The 23,622-nt window shown below is 44.5% G+C and overlaps 1 protein-coding gene across 5 annotated transcripts in view; it reads left to right on the top strand.

Moving 5' to 3' along the window:
- MAP4K3 (mitogen-activated protein kinase kinase kinase kinase 3) overlaps positions 1-23,622 on the top strand; it is a 960,603-nt gene that overhangs the window by 858,280 nt on the left and 78,701 nt on the right. The gene's annotated exons all lie outside the window — the stretch shown is intronic.

Below are 23,622 nucleotides of genomic sequence, written 5' to 3'. Positions count from 1 at the left end.
ATGACTCTGGGTGATCAGTGGCTACTATGCACCAAAATGATTTAACATTCGTTTTTCTGAGAGCATTAAGCAGAGACTCCCACTTATCTTGTTCCCAGTCTTTTTTGGTGCAATTGACAGCATGTTTGTAGGCTGCCCTAGCTGCTCGATACTGGCTATTAAACCAGGTCAAGTTGCTTTTCCTCCTGGCCTTGGGTTGTATCTCCACAACAAAAAAATTACCCAGAGTGCCTGTCAACTTCTGATGAACGGTGGCCAATATTGCCCTTCACCAAGGATCATCTTCAATTCTAGTAACCTTACACAATTCATCAAGCGCAAATCCTACTGAATTAAACAGTGCTTTGATAGTGTCAGGTTATTGCTCCAATTCACTCCATTTAACTCTCCACCGATTTGGGACCTGTGTGAGTCAATCATCCGACGGGACAGAAAGCACTCCTGTGGCCTTATTGATAGGAAACATTAACTCTAAGGAGAGGACATTGTGATCACTGTCCTGTCTGAATATAACTTCCATATCCACTATACAAGGCCAGAACCTTATATCCACCAAAATATAATCTATCAAGGAAGTCTGACCAGCACGATTGAAAGTGTGTGTCCTCTGGCGATTAGACTTAGTTCGCCCGTTACAGGCACGTAGTGCAAAGTTTAGTGTAAGCGCGTTCATTTGTAAGGTCAGTGGAGTCCACTTTCTAATCCGGGGATTGATTAGCCTCGGAAAAGCCCAGATCTTATTTTCCATATCCGATGTATCATCTCGCTCCACAACCAAAGACTCAAATTGGCAATTAAAATCACCTGACTTTAAACTAACCGGTCTTGAATAGATATTATTCAAATACAATTCTAAGCTAAGGGCAAAAGTATGTAAAAGGCAAAGGATGTTGTTGGAACAGACTTCCACTGGATCAACCCTACAATCCAGGTGGGTAGCAACCCAAATTGAAATACCTCCGACGGTCGTCCTTTCCTTCCGCCTACTGCTACTTTATGAAAAAACGCAAATCCTGGACACTGAAACTCATGTGACATCCATGTTTCTTGTTAGAAGCAAATATCATACTGTTCAATGAAGTTATTCCAATCTGGGTTAGGCCAGCTTGTTCCTCGGGCCTGCCACATTCCATGAGGTTAATTTGAAAGGCTTTGTAGGCTTGCCCCTGGCCAACTGAACCTTGCTACCTGCTGGAGCAATGGGTGGGCCTTGAAACTGGGTCAGCTCCTCAGCCTCAGGATTCCTTACACAAATTTTGACAAATCCCCCTAGGGTAGGCTTTTTCTCCACAACCAACTTATCTCCACCCATCATGTTGAAGTCCATAGTTGTTTGAGAAGTGGTTTCACAAAGATTAGGGCACCCAACTAAACCAACAATGATGGAATTGAGTGCCAAGGTGGGAATACCAGGACACTTGTGCCCTGCTCTGAGATGGGGCTCTGCCCACCAATATACTGATTAACTTCAGGCAGGTCCAGCCCCTCCTTATTCCTGTCCAACTTAACACTTTCCTTCAACTTGTGGGCAAGAAGGGAGTTGATGCCTAAAGGTCAATCCACCTCAGAGGTGGTTATCATAGGTTAGGTTTAGAATGGTTTATCCATGTAGGGGGAGGGAAATTACCCCTGAGAACTCTCTCTTTACGGGCGGGCCTATAGAAGTACCCCCAAGGAAAGTGCACAACTGGAGGAACCTATCTGCTGTGCTCTTGGACCGACTGCTAGAATATTATGGACCAGGCACGGATCTCTGAAATTTTAAATTACACAATCGCTGGGCATGTCAACAGGACCCGGCCCAATCCAGCTGACTCTTTGGGTCATAATAATATTACTGGCCAAGTCCAATGGAAAGTTACCTGACTTAACAAAGCAATGTAGGCATTTGTTGTACAGCTCTTGCTGTGACTCCTGTTGACTCCGCTCCAATTTGGGAACCCCAGCCAGAACCACAACATAAGGACAAGAGGTTGATAGTAGGGAGAGTCATGCCACCCTCTTTCTTGGGCTCCATTTGAACATTCGCTGGACTAGGCAAAACACCAACACGCCCCTGGTATTGAGCCTCATTCCCCTCTGCCTGCACCTGATTGCCTAGAACTGAGCAGCAAGCAACCAGACCCTCCATCATTTCCCTCCCCTTCTCATTGGTAGTCGGAGACTTGGGCCCCCATTTCAACCTTTGCCAAGTTGAAACCGCTGGGCGGCGCACTCCCGCAGGCCGCCCAGCGGAAACCTGCTTTCCGCCTGCCGGCCCAGCGTGGATATCGACCGCAACACAGGAGCCGGCTCCAAATGGAGCTGCCGGAGTTGCGGCTGTGCGACGGGTGCAGTTGCACAGCAGACAGTGAAAAGCTGCATGGGGCCCCTGCACTGCCCATGCCACTGGTAAATATTTCTACTTAACAGAACAGTGTTACTTGGTGGTCGCTGAAGAAGAACAGACCCTTAAACTCCGATGACAAGGACAGTCACTATGCATGTAAAATATACTATTTCTTCTTACATGCCTAGTGATGACACTCTAGCAAGACAGAAGGTCTAAAAACCACTTTTGACCCTTGTTTCTTCTAAGAAGAAGATAAGTTCACTGACTCAAATATTAAATGATTCCAAAATGAAACTTTCTCAGAAATGAGAAAGCAGATTTCCTTCACTGTGGTATGTGCTGATTTCTGCTGCTTTGGGAAGGTGGAAAGGGCTGGGCCCTGTTCTGTTTCATAAGCTTTAAAAAGATTCTCTAGTGTTACTCATACTTGCCAAGAATATTCCTGAAATGGCATAAGAGAAATGTTTATGAAGAAGCTAAACATATCTTGATCAGGAATTTCTAACTATGTACAAAGTTCTGGCCTTCTAACCAATGTGGACAAGAAGTATCTGCTTTTCTGGAAATTACTTGAATATGCTCTTGATTATGGGGGTTATTACAACTTTGGAGGAGGTGTTAATCCGTCCCAAAAGTGACGGTAAAGTGACGGATATACCACCAGCAGTATTACAAGTCCATTATATCCTATGGAACTCGTAATACGGCTGGTGGTATATCCATCACTTTACCGTCACTTTTGGGACGGATTAACACCTCCTCCAAAGTTGTAATAGCCCCCCATGTTTTTGCCAATTTACTCTGACCAATTCCATATGATAATTCTGAAAATTAAAATAGAACATTCACAAAAAGGAGTGTGTCCATTAAAGTTCCTCAGACAGATCCCCCTTATGCCCATCTCAGCATATCCCCCTGAGAGGATTCACTAATGTATATCATACAGAGGGTTTTCATCCCTGTAAATCTTAAAAAGAAATAGTGGCAGTTACATTAATAAAGTTTTCATTTTGTTTAGAACTTTCATTTTTTCCAAGTTAATGTAAAAAGTGTTACTGTACCTGCTACAACCATTGTTTAACCAAAGTAATCATTGGATGCAGTCCTGTTGGGATTTCTTCTTGCCATAGTGCAGAATCAGTCACAGTTCCTGTGTTTAGTGACTTCAAAATAAAACCTGACTACAGTGTTTTCAGTAATGAAACTTTTAGATCCTTCAGTTGCCATCAACATTTCACTTCTCCAAAGTCATCATTTAGGCTCTTGGATCTAAGAGTAAGAGGCATTAAACAAATGCCATCCTGTAGAGCTGTTCTCATTCCATCCAGCATGGAGTTCTTCAGGGTTCTCAGTGTTATACTTATTCTTTAGAGTTTATTCTTTTGTTTCTGATGGATACATCTGCCTGTGTATTCCACTTCTTTTGAATATCCCAATGCGCCAGCATTACACTGAAACTTTTCTTCATAGCTCTCCACATCGATGAGGTGTCACAATGCCAGGGCTCTGCACGTGACTCCATGTGACTTCATCGGAGCCATAGGAAGTCCTCGTCAGCGTGCTGACGTCAATTTCCTTTTTTACGCACCTTCGACACTGAACGGTATTTTCACCTCTCCCTTATGTTACTATTGGCGACAGTGTTTCAGTTTAGAAAAACAATGGAGGTTTTTCTATGCTACAGTGTCTCTGCGAAGAAAGTGTGGATTTAAGCCATAGGTGGAATGTGAGGGTCAGATGTCAGTGACTGGCCCTCATGACGACTGTCTCCGGTGTCTCAGCTGGGACCACAACATTGACACCTGTTGTTCGTGTCAAAAGATGAATCCAAAAGCTTTGAAAGAGAGGCACAACTCTTCATGGCCAAGGCGAAGGAAGGAGGAAAAAAGTAATCGCAAGTCTCCACCTCGTTCAGAGTTGCCACTCCTTCACTCCTCTAAGTCATCCAAGAGGAAACTCAAAAAGAAGCAGTGACAGTTCCCAACTTATCTTCACCCACCATTTTGAAGCCCATAGTTGTTTTAGAAGCGGTTTCACAAAGATTATGGCACCCATCTTTTCAAGATGCACCTCTGACGTCTGTATCTCAGCATCCGAGGTAGACTGAAGACTCTCTCTGGCTTCATCCCCTTTAGTCTGTCGGATAAGACTTCTGACTTTGCCTGGGCGTCCTGATGCTGAGCCAGTGGTGGTCCCTCTGGCACTAGTTCGTCCTCCACCTTCTTAACAGGAGCAAGAGTATGCAGCTTTCCCTGCTCCTGAAACAGATTCTTCCAGCTTCAGAAATGTAATGTGCAGTATTTTTTAACAGGGCTGTGACTCTATCTTGTGCGCCTGCAGGCCCCATGGTCCGATGTCATATTTGCTGGGAAGCTTTCCGGCGCAGTATCAGCAGAGGCCATTCCTGCCATTCATGGCGATGGCCCAGACACCCTGGCCTTCTTCGGGGCTGAGGAAAGTGACTCCTTCGCCAGTAGAAACTCAGCAGGAGTCAACTGAGCTGATTGCTTCCTCGCTGACATGGGAAGGCTCTATGCCAGTGCCACATCTTTCAAATCCAGTTCCTGTGGGTTCGGCAGCTCGTGTGACTGCGCTGATTCAGTCTCCCCTGGTGCCACTGCTGGATTCTAGACATAGATCCTGTAGGAAAGTTCAGCACCTTATTGAGAAGAAACAATATTTGTGTACCCAGCAAGATACTGACCTGGAAGAGGGTGAAATTCTTTCACATGATCCAGATTTCGAGGGTCTGGACATTGTAAGAGGCTTGGACACTTCCCCAGAATGGGAGTTGTCATGAAAGGGCATGCCTCCCCCTGAGGCCACATCATATCATGCAGTGATAAGGAAGGATGCAGACATGTTGTTTGACAGAATTTGTACTGCATTCTGCTTCCTCTGTGTCAGAACCAAGACTGCTCCAAGAGGGCCATTAATCACCCAAAAGTTTAGTGCTGCAGGATTCCTGTTCTTCAAAGTTAACTCCTGAATCCTTTCCAACCTCTTCAGCAGACAGGGAGTCTAACAAAAGGGAGCAATCTGCAAAGGTGTTTTCTTCGGGGAGTACGGCTCTGAAGTCGGCTAACACTACTTGTCTTTTAGGCCGCTGTATTCATGCGTTGATGGACTCTGCCAGAGCAGTGGTTGCAAAGCTTCTAAATGATGTTCAAGGACACTTTGTAGAACTGTTAAATGACAGCCACGCAGCAGCTTGGCACATTATTCAAGTCAGGCCTGGACACAGCTGGTTTGGTGGCTAATGCAATGGGGACCTCTATTGCTAGACAGAGACACGCTTGGCTGAGGGGGTCTGGATTCTCACCTGATGTCCATGCCCCCTCTGATAGATTTGCCGCTCTATGGTGCGAGACTGTTTGGCGCCAAAGCGGATTCTGCCTTGGAGAGATTCAAGGACAGCACAGCGACAGCAAGGCCTTTAGGCCTTCAGTCTCAGTTCAGAAACTACAGACGATTTTGCAAGTTCCAGGGATTTCAGGGTGAACTATTCGTTCTGTGCCATGCAGAAGTTTAAGCAGCAGCAGTCTGTCAATCCGCTTAACAAGCCCTACAGAGGGCGTGGCAAAGGAAAACAGTGAGGAGTCTCCCATCAGCCTTCCTCCTCCTCTTCCACTTCTTCCCTGGCCAAAGTTACTGGAAAGCATCCCTAGTTCTGCCTTCTTGGAGCATGCTTTGCCAGTGAGAGGAAGTTTGTTCCATTTTCTGCCACAGTGGGGTTTGATAACCTCGGACCTGTGGGTGTTGAGTACAGTAGAAAATGGTTACACCCTACCCTTCCCTCCCCAACAAGGTTTTTGTTCAGAAGAACATAATCTGATCCTCCCACAGGAGGTTCAATCCCTACTTCAAAAGGGCGCTGTGGAGGAGGTTCCAGAGCAGGAACGGGGTCAGGGATGCTATTTTTGGTTCTTCTTGATTCCCGGGTTCCTTAAGGTAGTTACTAATAGGTATCCTTCCTCTCTGTTTATCACACCTTAGTGGGATCTTAATTTGCCACTAACGTCCCTTATGGGTGCCCCCGTTTGAACCCTTACATAGTTGTCCTTTGAGACTACTTACTTTCAAGACTGTTATTCCATTGGCTATAACGTCAGCCAGAAGTGTTAGTGAATTGCAGGCATTAAATGTTAAACCCCCTTCCATGACTTTTTGTATGCAGATAAGTTGGTGTTGAGAACCAGTGATGCTTTCCTGCTGGAGGTGGTTCACCTTTCCACTTGGATCAGTCTATCACCCTTCCTGCTTTCTATCCTCCTCCACACCCATCTAAAGAAGGGGAAAGGCTTCATCATTTGAACCCTAAAGGGGCTGTGAGCTTTTCTACGGACAGGACACATGATCTCCAACTGGATGATTAACTGTTCATTGGCTGTGTGGACAAGATAAAGGGAAAAGCAGTGCATAAGGCCACATTGTCCAGATGGATCATCCTGTGTATAAAGATCTGCTTATGCCATGGCTCATAAAGATCCACCTGAAGGTAATAGAGCTCATTCCACTAGAGCTAAGTCTTCCACTTCCGCTTTATCTAGAGGTGTCCCTGTATTTGACATTTATAAAGTGGCAACTTGGACCTCTTTCCACTCTTTTGCAATGCACTACGGTATAGGCAGACAAGCACCCACCTCCAAGTGTTGTACTGCTTTGGGATTCTATTCAAAAGGTGAGGAATCCACAGGTAGATGTACCATCAGAAGAACAAGTAACTTACCTTCCGTAACACTTTTTCTGGCACTGGCCCATCTGCCTCCAGTTGCTTGTCTGCATATGCCAAATAGAAATCTGTTTGTATAATATTTATGTATTTCTTATTTCATATATATATTTGTGTGTTCGATGGCATGTGTAGCTGCAGATACACATGCTGTGCACAGTCCGCCATCTGGTGTTGGGCTCGGAGTGTTACAAGTTGTTTTCTTCGAAGAAGTCTTTTCGAGTCACGAGACCGAGGGACTCCTCCCATTTCGACTCCATTGCGCATGGGCGTCGACTCCATCTTAGATTGTTTTTTTTCCGCCATCGGGTTCGGACGTGTTCCTTTTCGCTCCGTGTTTCGGGTCGGAAAGTTAGTTAGAATCTCGGAAAAAAACGTCGGTATTGTTTGCGTTCGGTATCGGGTTAGTTAGAACAAATCGACACCGAATTTTGAAGAGCTCCGGTGGCCCTTTGGGGTTTTTTCGATCCCCTGTCGGGGCCTGGTCGGCCCGGCCACGTGCGACTTCAAGGCTGATGGAACGGACCCCATTCCGCTTCTGCCCAAAATGCCATAACAAGTATCCGTATACGGATCAGCATCTGGTCTGTAACTTGTGCTTGTCGCCCGAGCACAAGGAGGATACTTGTGAAGCCTGTCGAGCGTTTCGGTCGAGGAAAACATTAAGAGACCGAAGAGCCAGAAGACTGCAGATGGCGTCCACGCCGACAGAACAAGAGCGTTTCGAGGAAGAAGAAGAAGCTGTCTCCATCCACGAGTCGGACTCTGAAGAGCTCGACGCCAAAGAAACACCGAAAACCGTGAGTAAGACGTCGAAAATCAAGACTCACGAGAAGTCAACAAAAGCCCAGGGAACGCCACCGCCAACAGGCCATGGCTTAACCCGAAAATTAGGTGACCGATCCAAGGCACCGAAAAAGGGCATGCTGGTGTCGAAGTCATCCGACTCCGCTCGAGATACTGCCACACAGCAACCTCGGAGCCGAGACAGCGGCTCCGAGAAGATTCGGCACTGAGACAGCGGCACCGAAGAATTTCGGCACCGAGACACCACGCCGAAAATAAAAAAGGTTTCTTCGGAGCCTAAAAAGACGTCTGAAAAAATTTCGGTTCCGAAACATCCAGCCTCTGAGCCGAAAACAGGTTCCTACACAGAGGAACAAGGATTAACCTCCCAAATGCAAAAGCATAGATTCGGAGAGGAACTTGAAGCTGTAGAGCCAGACTATACACAGAGAAGGCTTCACATTCATGAGGACACAGGGAAAATAACCACTCTTCCCCCAATTAAAATAAAAAGAAAACTTGCCTTTCAACAAAAAGACAAGCAGCCACAGGCAAAGGTGTCAAGAAAGACAACTCCACCACCGTCTCCACCACCATCAATGCACGCATCACCAATAACAACTCCACCACTGATGCACTCCCCAGCTCATACTACAATGAGTCAGGATGATCCCGATTCATGGGACCTTTATGATGCTCCAGTATCGGACAACAGCCCAGATTCGTACCCTGCAAGGCCGTCACCACCTGAGGACAGTACATCTTACACACAGGTGGTCGCAAGGGCAGCTGCTTTTCACAACGTCACCTTGCATTCCGAACCAATTGAGGATGACTTTTTGTTTAACACCCTATCCTCCACCCATAGCCAATACCAAAGCCTACCTATGCTCCCAGGAATGCTACAACATTCAAAACAAATCTTTCAAGACCCAGTTAAAGGCAGAGCCATAACTCCAAGGGTGGAAAAGAAGTACAAGCCACCGCCAACAGATCCAGTTTATATTACAACACAATTAACACCAGACTCAGTAGTTGTCGGTGCAGCTCGTAAGAGAGCGAACTCTCATACCTCAGGGGACGCACCACCTCCAGACAAGGAGAGTCGCAAATTTGATGCTGCAGGCAAAAGGGTTGCAGCACAAGCAGCAAACCAATGGCGCATTGCCAATTCACAGGCACTTTTGGCACGTTATGATAGAGCTCATTGGGATGAAATGCAGCATTTCATAGAACAGTTACCCAAAGAGTTCCAGAAAAGGGCGCAACAAGTGGTGGAAGAAGGACAAAGTATCTCAAATAATCAGATACGGTCTTCAATGGATGCAGCAGATACGGCTGCAAGGACAGTAAACACTGCAATAACAATAAGAAGGCACGCATGGCTGCGTACTTCAGGGTTCAAACCGGAAATTCAACAAGCCGTGCTAAATATGCCATTTAATGAACAGCAGTTGTTTGGGCCGGAAGTCGACACTGCTATTGAGAAACTCAAGAAAGGCACTGATACAGCCAAAGCCATGGGCGCACTCTACTCCCCGCAGAGCAGAGGCACTTTTCACAAAACACCTTTTAGGGGAGGGTTTCGAGGTCAACCGACAGAAACCACAACATCACAAGCAAGGCCCACTTACCAGAGCCAATATCAGCGGGGAGGTTTTCGGGGGCAATATAGAGGGGGACAATTCCAGAAAAATAGGGGAAAGTTCCAAAGTCCCAAAACTCCTCAAAATAAACAATGACCTACAAGTCACACAACCCCATCACATAACACCTGTGGGGGGGAGACTAAGCCAATTTTACAAACATTGGGAGGAAATAACAACAGACACTTGGGTCTTAGCAATTATCCAGCATGGTTATTGCATAGAATTTCTCAAATTCCCTCCAAACGTCCCACCAAAAACACACAGTATGTCAAAACAACATATAGACCTTCTAGGACTAGAAGTTCAAGCATTGCTACAAAAAGAAGCAATATAATTAGTACCAAAACTACAGAGAAACACAGGAGTTTACTCACTGTACTTTCTAATACCCAAAAAAGACAAGAGTCTGAGACCAATACTAGATCTCAGAACATTAAATACCTACATCAAATCAGACCACTTTCACATGGTTACATTACAAGACGTAATCCCACTGCTCAAACAACAAGACTACATGACAACACTAGACCTAAAGGATGCCTACTTCCATATACCAATACATCCTTCACACAGAAAATATCTAAGGTTCGTATTCCAAGGAATACATTACCAATTCAAAGTGTTGCCATTCGGAATAACAACTGCACCAAGAGTTTTTACAAAATGCCTGGCAGTAGTAGCTGCACATATCAGAAGGCAGCAAATACATATGTTCCCGTACTTAGACGACTGGTTAATCAAAACCAACACGCTAAGACAATGTTCACAGCACACAAAATATGTCATACAAATCCTCCACAAACTAGGCTTCTCAATTAACTACGCAAAATCACACCTTATGCCGTGCCAAACACAGCAATACTTAGGAGCGACAATCAACACAGCAAAAGGGATTGCCACTCCAAGTTCACAAAGAGTTCAAACATTTCACAATGTAATACAGGCCATGTATCCAAAACAAAGGATACAAGTCAAAATGGTAATGAAACTGCTAGACATGATGTCTTCATGCATAGCCATTGTCCCAAACGCAAGATTGCACATGCGGCCCTTACAACAGTGCCTAGCATCACAATGGTCACAAGCACAGGGTCAGCTGCTAGATCTGGTGTTGATAGACCGCCAAACATACATCTCGCTTCTATGGTGGAACAGTATAAATTTAAACGAAGGGCGGCCTTTCCAAGACCCAGTGCCACAATACGTTATAACGACAGATGCTTCCATGACAGGGTGGGGAGCACACCTCAATCAACACAGCATCCAAGGACAATGGGACATACATCAAAGACAGTTTCACATAAATCACTTGGAACTGTTAGCGGTATTCCTAGCGCTGAAAGCATTTCAGCCCATAATAACCCACAAATACATTCTTGCCAAAACAGACAACATGACACCAATGTATTACTTAAACAAACAGGGAGGGACGCACTCGACACTGTTGTGTCTCCTGACACAAAAAATATGGCATTGGGCGATTCACAACCACATTCGCCTAATAGCACAATTTATTCCAGGGATTCAGAACCAGTTAGCAGACAATCTCTCTCGGGATCACCAACAAATCCACGAATGGGAGATTCACCCCCAAATACTAAACACTTACTTTCAAATTTGGGGAACACCTCAAATAGATCTATTTGCAACAAAGGACAACTCAAAATGCCAAAACTTCGCATCCAGGTACCCACAGGATCAATCCCAAGGCAATGCTCTATGGATGAACTGGTCAGGGATATTTGCGTACGCTTTTTCCCCCTCTCCCGCTCCTTCCATATCTAGTAAACAGGTTGAGTCAAAACAAACTCAAACTCATACTAATAGCACCAACATGGGCGAGGCAACCTAGGTACACAACACTAGTAGACCTTTCAGTAGTACCTCATGTCAAACTACCCAACAGACCAGATCTGTTAACACAACACAAATAACAGATCAGACATCCAAATCCAGCATCGCTGAATCTAGCAATTTGGCTCCTGAAATCCTAGAATTCGGACACTTAGACCTCACACAAGAATGTATGGAGGTCATAAGACAAGCTAGGAAACCTACCACTAGACACTGCTATGCAAATAAGTGGAAAAGATTTGTTTATTACTGCCATAATAATCAGATTCAGCCATTACACGCATCTCCAAAACATATAGTACAATATTTAATACATTTACAAAAGTCAGATCTAGCTTTCTCTTCCATAAAGATACATCTTACCGCAATATCAGCTTACCTACAAATTACTCATTCAACTTCATTATTTAGAATACCAGTCATAAAAGTGTTTATGGAAGGCCTAAAGAGAATTATACCACCTAGAACACCACCTGTTCCTTCATGGAACCTCAACATTGTCTTGACACGACTCATGGGTCCACCATTTGAACCCATGCATTCTTGTGAAATGCAATACTTAACGTGGAAAGTTGCATTTTTAATTGCCATCACGTCTCTAAGAAGAGTGAGTGAAATTCAAGCTTTTACCATACAAGAACCATTTATTCAAATACACAAAAATAAAATAGTCCTACGAACAAATCCAAAATTTTTACCAAAGGTAATATCACCGTTCCACTTGAATCAAACGGTAGAATTACCAGTGTTCTTCCCACAGCCAGATTCTGTAGCTGAAAGAGCACTACATACATTAGACATCAAAAGAGCACTAATGTACTACATTGACAGAACAAAACTAATTTGAAAAACAAAACAACTATTTATTGCCTTTCAAAAACCTCATACAGGAAACCCAATTTCAAAACAAGGCATTGCTAGATGGATAGTTAAATGCATTCAAACCTGCTATATGAAAGCAAAGAGAGAGCTGCCTATTACACCAAAGGCACTCTCAACCAGAAAGAAAGGTGCTACCATGGCCTTTCTAGGAAATATTCCAATGAACGAAATATGTAAGGCAGCAACATGGTCTACGCCTCATACATTTACCAAGCACTACTGTGTAGATGTGTTAACTGCACAACAAGCCACAGTAGGTCAAGCTGTACTAAGAACATTATTTCAAACTACTTCAACTCCTACAGGCTGAACCACCGCTTTTGGGGAGATAACTGCTTACTAGTCTATGCACAGCATGTGTATCTGCAGCTACACATGCCATCGAACGGAAAATGTCACTTACCCAGTGTACATCTGTTCGTGGCATTAGTCGCTGCAGATTCACATGCGCCCGCCCGCCTTCCCGGGAGCCTGTAGCCGTTTAGAAGTAGATCTTGAACATTTGTACATTTGTAAATATATTACTTTAAACTTTATTATGTACATACGTATTCACTCCATTGCATGGGCACTATTACTAGCATACACAACTCCTACCTCACCCTGTGCGGGGAAAACAATCTAAGATGGAGTCGACGCTCATGCGCAATGGAGTCGAAATGGGAGGAGTCCCTCGGTCTCGTGACTCGAAAAGACTTCTTCGAAGAAAACAACTTGTAACACTCCGAGCCCAACACCAGATGGCGGACTGTGCACAGCATGTGAATCTGCAGCGACTAATGCCACGAACAGATGTACACTGGGTAAGTGACATTTTCCATATATGTGGATTGTGACAGCTTGTTGCGTTCGTGTTTGGTTTCACCCGTTCGCCTCGAAGGCACAAAACAAGTGGGTGGAAACTGACGTCAGCACACCGACAAGGACTTCTTGTGGCTCCAGTGAGTTCACACAGAGATGCGTGCGAAGCCGTGGCATTGTGGCGTCCTCCTCGACGTGGAGAGCTAGGAAGAAAACTTTCTGTGGAATGCTGGTACATTGGAATATTCAGAAGGTGAGTAATCTACAGGTAGATACTGTATCCACCAGAAAAAACTTTATCAAAGGTAAGTAAGTTGTCCTCTTTAGTTAGTACCTGATAAGACAGCAGGGAAAGACTAATTTTACTACTAATGTCCCACTCCCAAATCCTTTGCAGTGTTGATTCAGACTCACCTCACTAGTATTCCTTCATACATAAAACCATTGTCTCCTATAGCACGTACTAATAGTTCCTTAAATTTCATTTATTACAAATATTCAATCAATTGAATTATAATTTGTGTATCTTTCTTTAACCTCTTAGCTGCTGGGCCCTTTTTTGGCTATTTGTGGTAGTTCGCGCTTAGGCCTTCATAACTTTTTGTCCGCATAAGCTATCCACGCCAAATTTTCGTCCTTTTTTTCCAACATCCTAGGGATTCTAAAGATACCCAGAGTTTCTGGATTCCCCAGGAGGAGACCAAGAAATTAGCCAAAATACACCTAAAATTTTGTTTTTTTCAAAACAAAATGGGGAAAAAGGGCTGCCGAAGAAGGCTTGTGGTTTATACCCTGAAAATGACATCAACAAAGGGTTTGCGGTGCTAAAATCACCATCTTCCCAGCTTTCAGGAACAGGCAGAGTTGAATCAGAAAACCACATTTTTCAACACAATTTTGGCATTTTACTGGGACATACTTCATTTTTACTATTTTTGGTGCTTTCATCCTCCTTCCAGTTAGTGACAGGAATGGGTGTGAAACCAACACTGGATCCCGGAAAGCTAAGTGTTTCTGAAAAGTAGACACATTTCCCAATTCAGCAAGGGGTCATTTGTGTAGATCCTACAAGGTTTTCCTACAGAAAATAACAGCTGAAAAAAAATATTGAAATTGGGCTGAAAAAAACTGCCATTTTTCTCAGTGTTTTACTCTAACTTTTTCCTGCAATGTTAGATTTTTTAGAGCAATATACCGTTACATGTGCTGGACTCTTCTGGTTGCAGGGATGTATAGGGCTTGTAGGTTCATCAAGATCCCTAGGTACCCAGAGCCAATAAATGAGCTGCACCTTGCAATGGGTTTTCATTCTATACCGGGTATACAGCATTTCATTTGCTGAAATATAAAGAGTGAAAAATAGGTATCAAGAAAACCTTTGTATTTACAAAATGGGCATAAGATAAGGTATTGAGCAGCAGTGGTTATTTGCCCATCTCTGAATTCCAGGGTGCCCATACTAGCATGTGAATTACAGGCCATTTCTCAAATAGACGTCTTTTTTTACACACTGTCTTACGTTTGGAAGGGAAAAATGTAGAGAAAGACAAGGGTCAATAACACTTGTGCTATTCTGTGCTCCCCCAAGTCTCCCGATAAAAATGGTACCTCACTTGCGTGGGTAGGCCTAATGCTCGCGACAGGAAAGGCAATATGGACACATCACATTTTTACTTTGAAATCTGATGTGTTTTTTGCAAAGTGCCTAGCTGTGGATTTTGGCCTCTAGCTCAGCCGGCACCTAGGGAAACCTACCAAACCTGCACATTTTTGAAACACCTAGGGGAATCCAGGATGGGCTGACTTGTGGGGCTCTGATCAGGTTCTGTTACCCAGAATCCTTTGCAAACCTCAAAATGTGGCCAAAAAAACACTTTTTCCTCGCATTTCGGTGACAGAAAGTTCTGGAATCTGAGAGGAGCCACAAATTTCCACCCAGCGTTCCCCCAAGCCTCCCGATAAAAATGATACCTCACTTGTGTGGGTAGGCCTAGTGCCCGCGACGGGAATAGATCACACAACGTTCAATGTTGGTAATTACATGAGGCAACTGTTGACCCTGGGGTGATCCATTCCTCACACAGGCACTAGGTATAGGCACTCAAGTGGGGTAGCGTTTCTATCAGGACAGGTGAGGAATCACTGGGTGGTAGGAACTTTGTTGATCGCAGCATATCCCTGCGCAAGACGACTACAGATGGCGTCGAAGCCGAAACAACATATCGACGTTGAGGAAGAAGATTTCCATCCAAGAATCGGACTCTGATGAATCCGACGGTGATCAACCTTCGGCGTGGCAAACAGTGAGTACACCTGCCCCGTCCCACACCCAGGGTCACACCAAAAAACTCAAGGCCACGGGGGCGCCACTGCCAGAAGGCCATGGCTCAACCCACAGAAAAGATGGTGACCAAGTAACATCGGCACCGAAAAAGGCCAAAGATTTGCCGAAGACTTCCGACTCCGGTCGAGAATCCGGCACCGAAAAATTCGGCATCGAGTCGGGCAAGCCTTGAAAGAGCTTATCGGAACCAAAAAAGACAATTTTGATGGGAATTTCGGTACCGAAAAAAACGGCTTCGGAGCCGAAACGTTCTTCCTACACTGAAGAGCAAGGGCTTTCTCTGCAGCTCAAAGAAAGGTACAGATTTGAGCAGGAACTGGACTTAGAAGAACATGACCAAACACAGCAAAGGTTAGAAATCCAGAAGGACACAGGGAAGATACAAACCATCCCTCCACTCAAATCAAAAAGAAAACTGGCTTTTTAAGAGGCTGAGATGCAACCGAAAGCCAAAGTGATTAGAGAATAGTCACCACCACCACATTTCTCACCACAAACATCCCCACTGCAATCACCACAGTTGTCACCAGTGGGTACACCAATGGCGCAGTCATCCGCACATACTGGGATGACTCAAGATGATGCAGATCCCTGGGATCTATACGACCCACCTATATCGGACAACAGCCCAGAGTGTTATCCAACCAAGCCTTCACCACCAGAGGACAGTACAGCATACACACAGGTACTAGCCAGAGCAGCTACGTTCCACAACGTAACAATGCACTCGGAACCGGTGGAGGATGACTTCCTGTTCAGCACTCTGGCATCCATGCATGCATCCTACCAAAGTTTACCAATGTTACCGGGCATGCTGAAATACGCACAACAGGTCTTCCAAGACCCTGTAAAAGGAGGAGCCATCACGCCAAGGGTCGAAAAGAAATATAAACAGCCCCGTCAGACCCAGTGTTTATTACTCAACAGCTCCCTCCGGGCTCAGTGGTTGTGGGGGCTGCAAGAAAAAGGGCAAATTCACAATCATCAGGGGATGCGCCACCCCCTAATAAGAGACTCGAAAATTCAACGCAGCGAGAAAAAGAGTGGCATCGCAAGCAGCCAATCAGTGGTGAATTGCCAACTCACAGGCCCTACTTGCCCGCTAGGACAGGACACCGGAATGAAATGCAAGACATCATCCAGCATTTGCCCAAAGAACAACAAAAACGTGCCCTACAAGTGGTCGAAGAAGGACAGGCCATATCAAATAACCAAATCCGGTCTGCCCTAGACTCTGCTGATACAGCAGCACGGACTGTCAACACAGCAGTAACTATTCGAAGGCATGCATGGCTGCGAAGTTCTGGATTTAAGCCAGAAATACAAAAGGCGGTATTGAATATGCCGTTTAATCAACATCAGCTATTTGGGCCGGAAGTGGATACCGCAATTGAGAAAATGAAAAAAGACACGGACACGGCCAAAGCCATGGGCGCGCTCTACTTCTCACAATACAGAGGAACATTTAGGAAACCACAGTTTAGAGGGAGGTTTACACAACAGCCATCAGAACCATCCACCTCCCAAACAAAACCAACCTACCAATCTCAGTACTAGAGAGGGGGGTTTCGTGGTTCCTACAGAGGATAATTCCCAGGAGGAAGAGGGAAATTCCAGCCCTCCAAGCCAAGCCCTAGCAAACAGTGACTTCAGTGTCACACTTCCCCAACACTAATCACCGGTGGGGGGAAGGCTAACCAAATACAATCACAATTGGACACACATTACTACAGACACGTGTGAGTCCTATTAATTATCCAACATGGTTATTGCATAGAATTCACAACATTCCCTCCAGATGTTCCACCAAAACCGCACAAATTGTCTCCACAACACTTAGACCTATTACAAATAGAGGTCCAAGCACTGCTACAAAAACAAGCCATAGAGCTAGTACCCTATCACCAGAAAGGGACAGGCGTTTACTCCCTGTATTTCCTTATCCCAAAAAAAGACAAAACGTTAAGGCCTATCTTAGATCTCAGAACACTGAATCTCTTCATCAAATCAGATCATTTCCACATGGTAACACTTCAGGACGTAGTTCCCTTACTAAAACAAGGGGAATACATGACAACACTGGATCTCAAGGATGCGTATTTTCATATACCCATCCATCCATCTCGCAGGAAATACCTCAGGTTTGTAATACAAGGCAAACATTGCCAATTCAAAGTGTTGCCGTTCGGAATAACAACAGCCCTAAGGGTATTTACAAAATGCCTAGCTGTAGTAGCAGCTCATATAAGAAGACATCACATGCACGTATTACCATATCTGGACAATTGGCTAATAAAAGCCAACACTCAACAACGTCACGTTCACACGCAATACGTAATAGATACTCTACACAAACTAGGGTTTTCTATCAATTACCAAAAATCTTGTTTACAGCCATCCCAAATACAACAATATTTGGGAGCAACACTCAACACACAAAGAGCAACTGCCACTCCAAGTCCACAAAGGGTGCAGTTGTTTCAAAATATAAAATCAAGCATTCAACCAAACCAACAATACACGGTCAGGTTTGTGATGAAACTATTAGGCATAATGTCCTCATGCATAGCTATTGTCCCAAACGCACGGCTACACATGCGGCCCTTACAACAGTGCTTAGCAAAACAATGGACGCAGGCACAGGGTCAACTCCAAGATCTAGTGTTGATAGACCGCCAAACACACTCTTCGCTTCAATGGTGGAACCAGGTAAATTTAAACAAAGGGCAGCCTTTCCAAGACCCAGTGCCTCACGCCATTCTCACAATAGACGTATCCATGATTGGGTGGGGAGCACACCTCAACAATCACAGCATACAAGGTCAGTGGGACAAAAACAACTCAAGATAAATCACTTAGAACTGTTAGCAGTCTTTCTAGCAATAAAGGCCTTTCAACCCCTTCTAGCCCACAAACACATTCTTGTCAAAACAGACAATATGACAACAATGTAGTATCTAAACAAACAGGGGGGGGACACACTCGTCACAGCTGTGTCTCTTAGCACAAAAAATTTGGCATTGGGCAATTCACGACAACATTCGCCTAATAGCACAATATATACCAGGCATTCACAATCAGTTAGCCGACAATCTCAGTCGAGATCACCAACAAACTCACGAGTGGGAAATACATCCCCAGATCCTACAGCATCACTTCCACCACTGGGGGACACCAAACATAGATCTGTTTGCAACAAAAGAAAACGCAAAATGCCAAAACTTCGCGTCTAGATACCCACACCCTCAGTCCAAGGGCAATGCTCTATGGATCAGCTGGTCTGGGATATTTGCTTATGCTTTCCCCCCTCTCCCGCTCATTCCTTATCTGGTCAACAAACTTAGTCAAAACAAACTCAAACTAATACTTATAGCACCAACTTGGGCACGCCAACCCTGGTACACAACACTGTTGGACCTATCTGTGGTACGCCACATCAAACTACCAAACAGATTAGATCTGTTAACTCAACGCAACCAACAGATCAGATACCCGAATCCAGCATCGCTCAACCTAGCAATCTGGCTCCTGAAGTCTTAGAATTTGGATACCTAAACCTTTCCAAAGAGTGTATGGAGGTCATTAAACAAGCAAGAAAACCCACAACAAGACATTGTTACGCTAACAAATGGAAAAGGTTTGTCTTCTATTGCCAGGCTAATCAAATTATGCCATTAAACGCCTCCACACAAAACATTGTAAGTTATTTACTACACTTACAAAAGTCCAATCTGGCCTTCTCTTCCATTAAAATACATCTCACTGCAATATCTGCTTATTTGCAAATTAAACATTCAAAATCTCTTTTTAGAATCCCAGTTATTAAAGCCTTAATGGAAGGACTAAAAAGAATCATACCCCCAAGGACACCACCAGTACCTTTCTTGGAATCTTAATATTGTATTAACACGACTCATGGGCCCACCATTTGAACCCATGCATTCTTGTCAAATACAATTTTTGACTTGGAAAGTAGCTTTTCTAATAGCTATCACTTCACTTCAAAGAGTTAACGAAATACAGGCGTTTACTATTCAAGAACCATTTATAAAAATACATAAACATAAAGTGTTTCTCAGGACAAATCCACAATTCTTACCAAAAGTCATATCACCGTTTCATCCCAGTCTTTTTTCCACAGCCAGACTCAGTAGCAGAAAGGGCACTGCATACATTAGACATAAAAAGAGCACTAATGTATTACATTGACAGAACAAAACAATTTTGTATAACAAAACAATTGTTTGTAGTTTTCCAAAACCACATGCAGGTAACCCTATATCCAAACAATTCATTGCCAGATGGATAGTTAAATACATTCAGACTTGCTACCTTAAAGCTAAAAGGGAATTACCCATTACTCCAAGGGCATACTCCACTAGAAAGAAAGGCGCCACAATGGCTTTTCTTGGTAATATACCAATGACAGAAATTTGTAAAGCAGCCACCTGGTATTCGCCCCATACATTTACTAAGCATTACTGTGTAGATGTGTTGGCAACACAACAAGCCACAGTAGGACAGGCTGTACTAAGAACATTATTTCAGACAACTTCAACTCCTACAGGCTAACCACCGCTTTTGGGGAGATCACTGCTTTGTAGTCTATGCACATGCCATCGAATGGAAAATGTCACTTACCCAGTGTACATCTGTTCGTGGCATGTTGTGCTGCAGATTCACATGCGCCCTCCCACCTCCCCGGGAGCCTGTAGCCGTTTTAGTTGAATGAAAATTGGAAATATGTAAATCATTTTTTACTTTACTACACACTATGTACATACACATCTACTCCATGGCATGGGCACCTCTAGTATCCTTACTTCACAACTCCTACCTCACCCTCTGCAGGGAAAACAATCTAAGATGGAGTCGACACCCATGCGCAATGGGGCCGAAAGGGAGGAGTCACTCAGTCCCTTGACTCGAAAAGACTTCTTCGAAGAAAAACAACTTGTAACACTCCGAGCCCAACACTAGATGGCAGGAACAGTGCAAAGCATGTGAATCTGCAGCGCAACATGCCACGAACAGATGTACACTGGGTAAGTGACATTTTCCATATACATATATATATGATATATATATATATATATATATCACTTTTATATGTGGGTCTGGTATTGACAAAAGTGATACATATATAGATCTCTATATAGATAGATATATATATATATATATATATATATATATATATATATATATATATATATATATATAGATCTATCTATAGATATATCCATGTAGATAGGCATATCTATCTACATGGATTGATATGTCAATATATAAATATACATATATATATATATATTATTATTATTATTATTATTTTTGGGTAGTTGTAGGGTTTCCTTGGGGGCCAAAATGGCCCCCAGGGAAACCCTACAACTACTAAAAAAAAAAAAAATGCCCCCATTGGGGGTCGCCCTGCCTATGGGCGACCCCCTGTCAATTTTTTTTTTTTTTTTTAAATTAGCCCCTAGGGGCAATCGAGGGCCAGGAAACGTGTTCAGGAAGGCCTCATATGAAAGGGGAGAGTCTCCCCTTTCATACGAGGCCTTCCCGAACGTGGGGAAGGCCGTTTGGGGCCGTTTTCCCCATCGGTGCAGGAAGCGGCCCTACGTCCGCTTCCTGCTTTGATGAGGAAAACAACACTGTGACGTTAGCACGCCTCGCCGCGCACTGACGTCACAAAGGGGCGGGGGAGACACAGAAGCTCTTCTGTGTCTCCCAGGGTTTACAAAAAAAAAAGAAAGTAAGTCCTTGGATTTTCCAACACCCTCCCTGGTGTTCGGCCATAGGTCGCAACCCGCACCAGGGAGGTAGTGTGGGTGTCGGCCAGTGGCAGACGCCCACATTAAAGGGGTCAATGTTTTGACACAACTTGTACGCAAAGTCTGTCTATACTGCAAGCTTGGTTTGTACAGTAAAACTAGTGCTTAATATGTATTTATTTACAGGTATTTTGTACATAATCGCTAATCATAGGATACTTCTGTGGTAGACCAACCCAACATTTATCCATTAGACTCATGTGCACACAGTGTATCACACAAACTTTAGCTTATGTTGACTTACACCCTTTTTAACATCTACTGTTCACATATTTATATCAATTCTCAAGACCTTCAATTTTTTAAAATAGTTCATACAAAGCCTTCAGTGGGACTGTCGGTGGTATTACCAATCACCACACAGTTATGTTGTGCTTTGGTCATAATTAACTATGAATGTTGAATAGTTCTTATATTTGCACCATCCATCTTAAAGTACTGTTGATCTGAACTGTGTTAATTTATATCAATGGCACACATGAAATACTGCAAATCCTTTCTGTAGGAAAGTAGCATCTTTCTGACTTTGTTACCCCCACTTTTTGCCTGGTGTCAGTGTGTTTTTACTGTAGTACACTGGGATCCTACTAACCAGGACCTCAGTGTCTGTGCTCTTTCCTCTAAACGTGGTTACTTGTAAACTTTTTACATCCACAATTGGCATACTGGTGCTCCTGGCCTCCAGAACCGGTGCTGGTTTGCTTTGGAACAGAAACAAGACTGAATCCAGTTAGAATGACTCCCACTGCAACATTGTTTCTCCAGCTCCTGTAAGATTTCTGCAACATATGTTGCTGTGCATCCTCCAGGGTCACAAGGACTCTGACTGCATCCAAGAAGTAAGAAGGAATCTCCCTTAGAGTGAAGGAGTAACTCTCCTGCAACTGCAGGCACCTCAAGACAACGGCGACTGAACAGTGGATCCTGCTGTCCCACGAACAACATGAAGGCTCTGCTCACAGGTGGTGGTTCTGTGGTCCTCTTTGGGTCCCTCCTGTCTTCTGATCCACTTGGGAGACTGTGTGAGCCCCCGCTGCAGCCACTGGAAGAGTTCACCTGTGCACCGTGACTGTTGCTCTTGCCAAGGCTTGTTTGCTTTTCCTCCAATTAGATCTTCAGGCTCCAACAAGCCCCAGCCTCCAGCACTCTGCAACTCCAAGGTCAGCTTCCACTCTGCAGCTCCTGCAACACAAAACTTCTGTTTTATTGTGCTGTTGAGGCCTCCCTGCTACACTGTGTGTCTGCTGCCAGCGGGTCACTCGTGGGGTCTCCGTCAACTCCGACTGGCTTTCCCTCCTGCTGAGGGCCTACCTGACTCTCTTCCAAGGGTCGACTCACTAGGACCTTGCTGGTCCTCAAAACCCTGCAACTTATCTTGCAACTGCTATTTGCATTTTCCAAGTCTTTTTGGTGGCCGTGCTGGCCACTGACCCCCCCTGCAATCCAGTACTCGACGTGGGACAGGTTGTGGGCAACTCCAATGATCTCCTACATCCTCCTGGACTCCGCAGCTGGATTTCACCTTAACCGTCCTGCAGGAACTTCCCCACCAAGAGGATGGGCATTGTCTACCTGCACAGCCTGGGCATCCCTGAGTGCTCTGGACACTGCCCCCTTCTTTTTTCAGGTTCTTCTCATCTGGAATCCACCTTCTGGTTCCACCGACCTGGTCCACAGGTCTCAACAGCAGCTGGACAATCAAAGCTTCCATTGACTTCAACGAGGGATTCTGATGCCACTTCACCCCTATACACCTGGGCTCCCTGGTAATAGGTAGTCCGGTTTTCTGGGTATCCATGGTTGGGGGCACTCTCCAACCTCCTTTGTGCCAACTGGTTTCCTTAGGGTCCACCGGAGTAGGTCATGGATCCATAAAAATCCAACCATGACGGTCCTGTGTTAGTCTATGGGACACCCGGCTCGGGCGCCTGTGGGATTGCAGTTACTTACCTCTGGTATTTTCTTACTCCCCCAGCACCTGGAATCCTAACACACTTACTTTGGTTGGGCACCTCCATTGTTATACCACTTTCTGAGTACATGGTCCTTCCCAACCCCCCCCCCAGAACCCTATATATTCCTATGCTATTTGATTGTTTCTAACTGTATATTTTGTGTGTCAATATTTCCAAGTGGAGATACACCAATGTTAGTTTAGCTTATAGTGTTGTAATAAAGAAATAGTTATTTTCGCAATACCTGGTGTGGTTATTTCTTGTGGTTGGTTATTGACTGATTATTATGGTATTGCAAGTGCTGTATACTCCTCCTTGATAAACATTAGCTGCTCACCACAGCTACCCCTGGAGAACTTTTGCTATCTGGACACCTAAGCACTATCACTAAGGGTTGCCTTGACTGAATATAGAGTGCCACACCATAGTTGTACACCATAAACTGAGCTAGCT

The sequence above is a fragment of the Pleurodeles waltl genome, chromosome 5 (genome assembly GCF_031143425.1).
Source record: "Pleurodeles waltl isolate 20211129_DDA chromosome 5, aPleWal1.hap1.20221129, whole genome shotgun sequence".
In the NCBI taxonomy this organism is placed as follows: domain Eukaryota; kingdom Metazoa; phylum Chordata; class Amphibia; order Caudata; family Salamandridae; genus Pleurodeles; species Pleurodeles waltl.
Note: the sequence above shows the minus strand (reverse complement) of the source record. Positions and strands in the feature narration are given on the sequence as shown.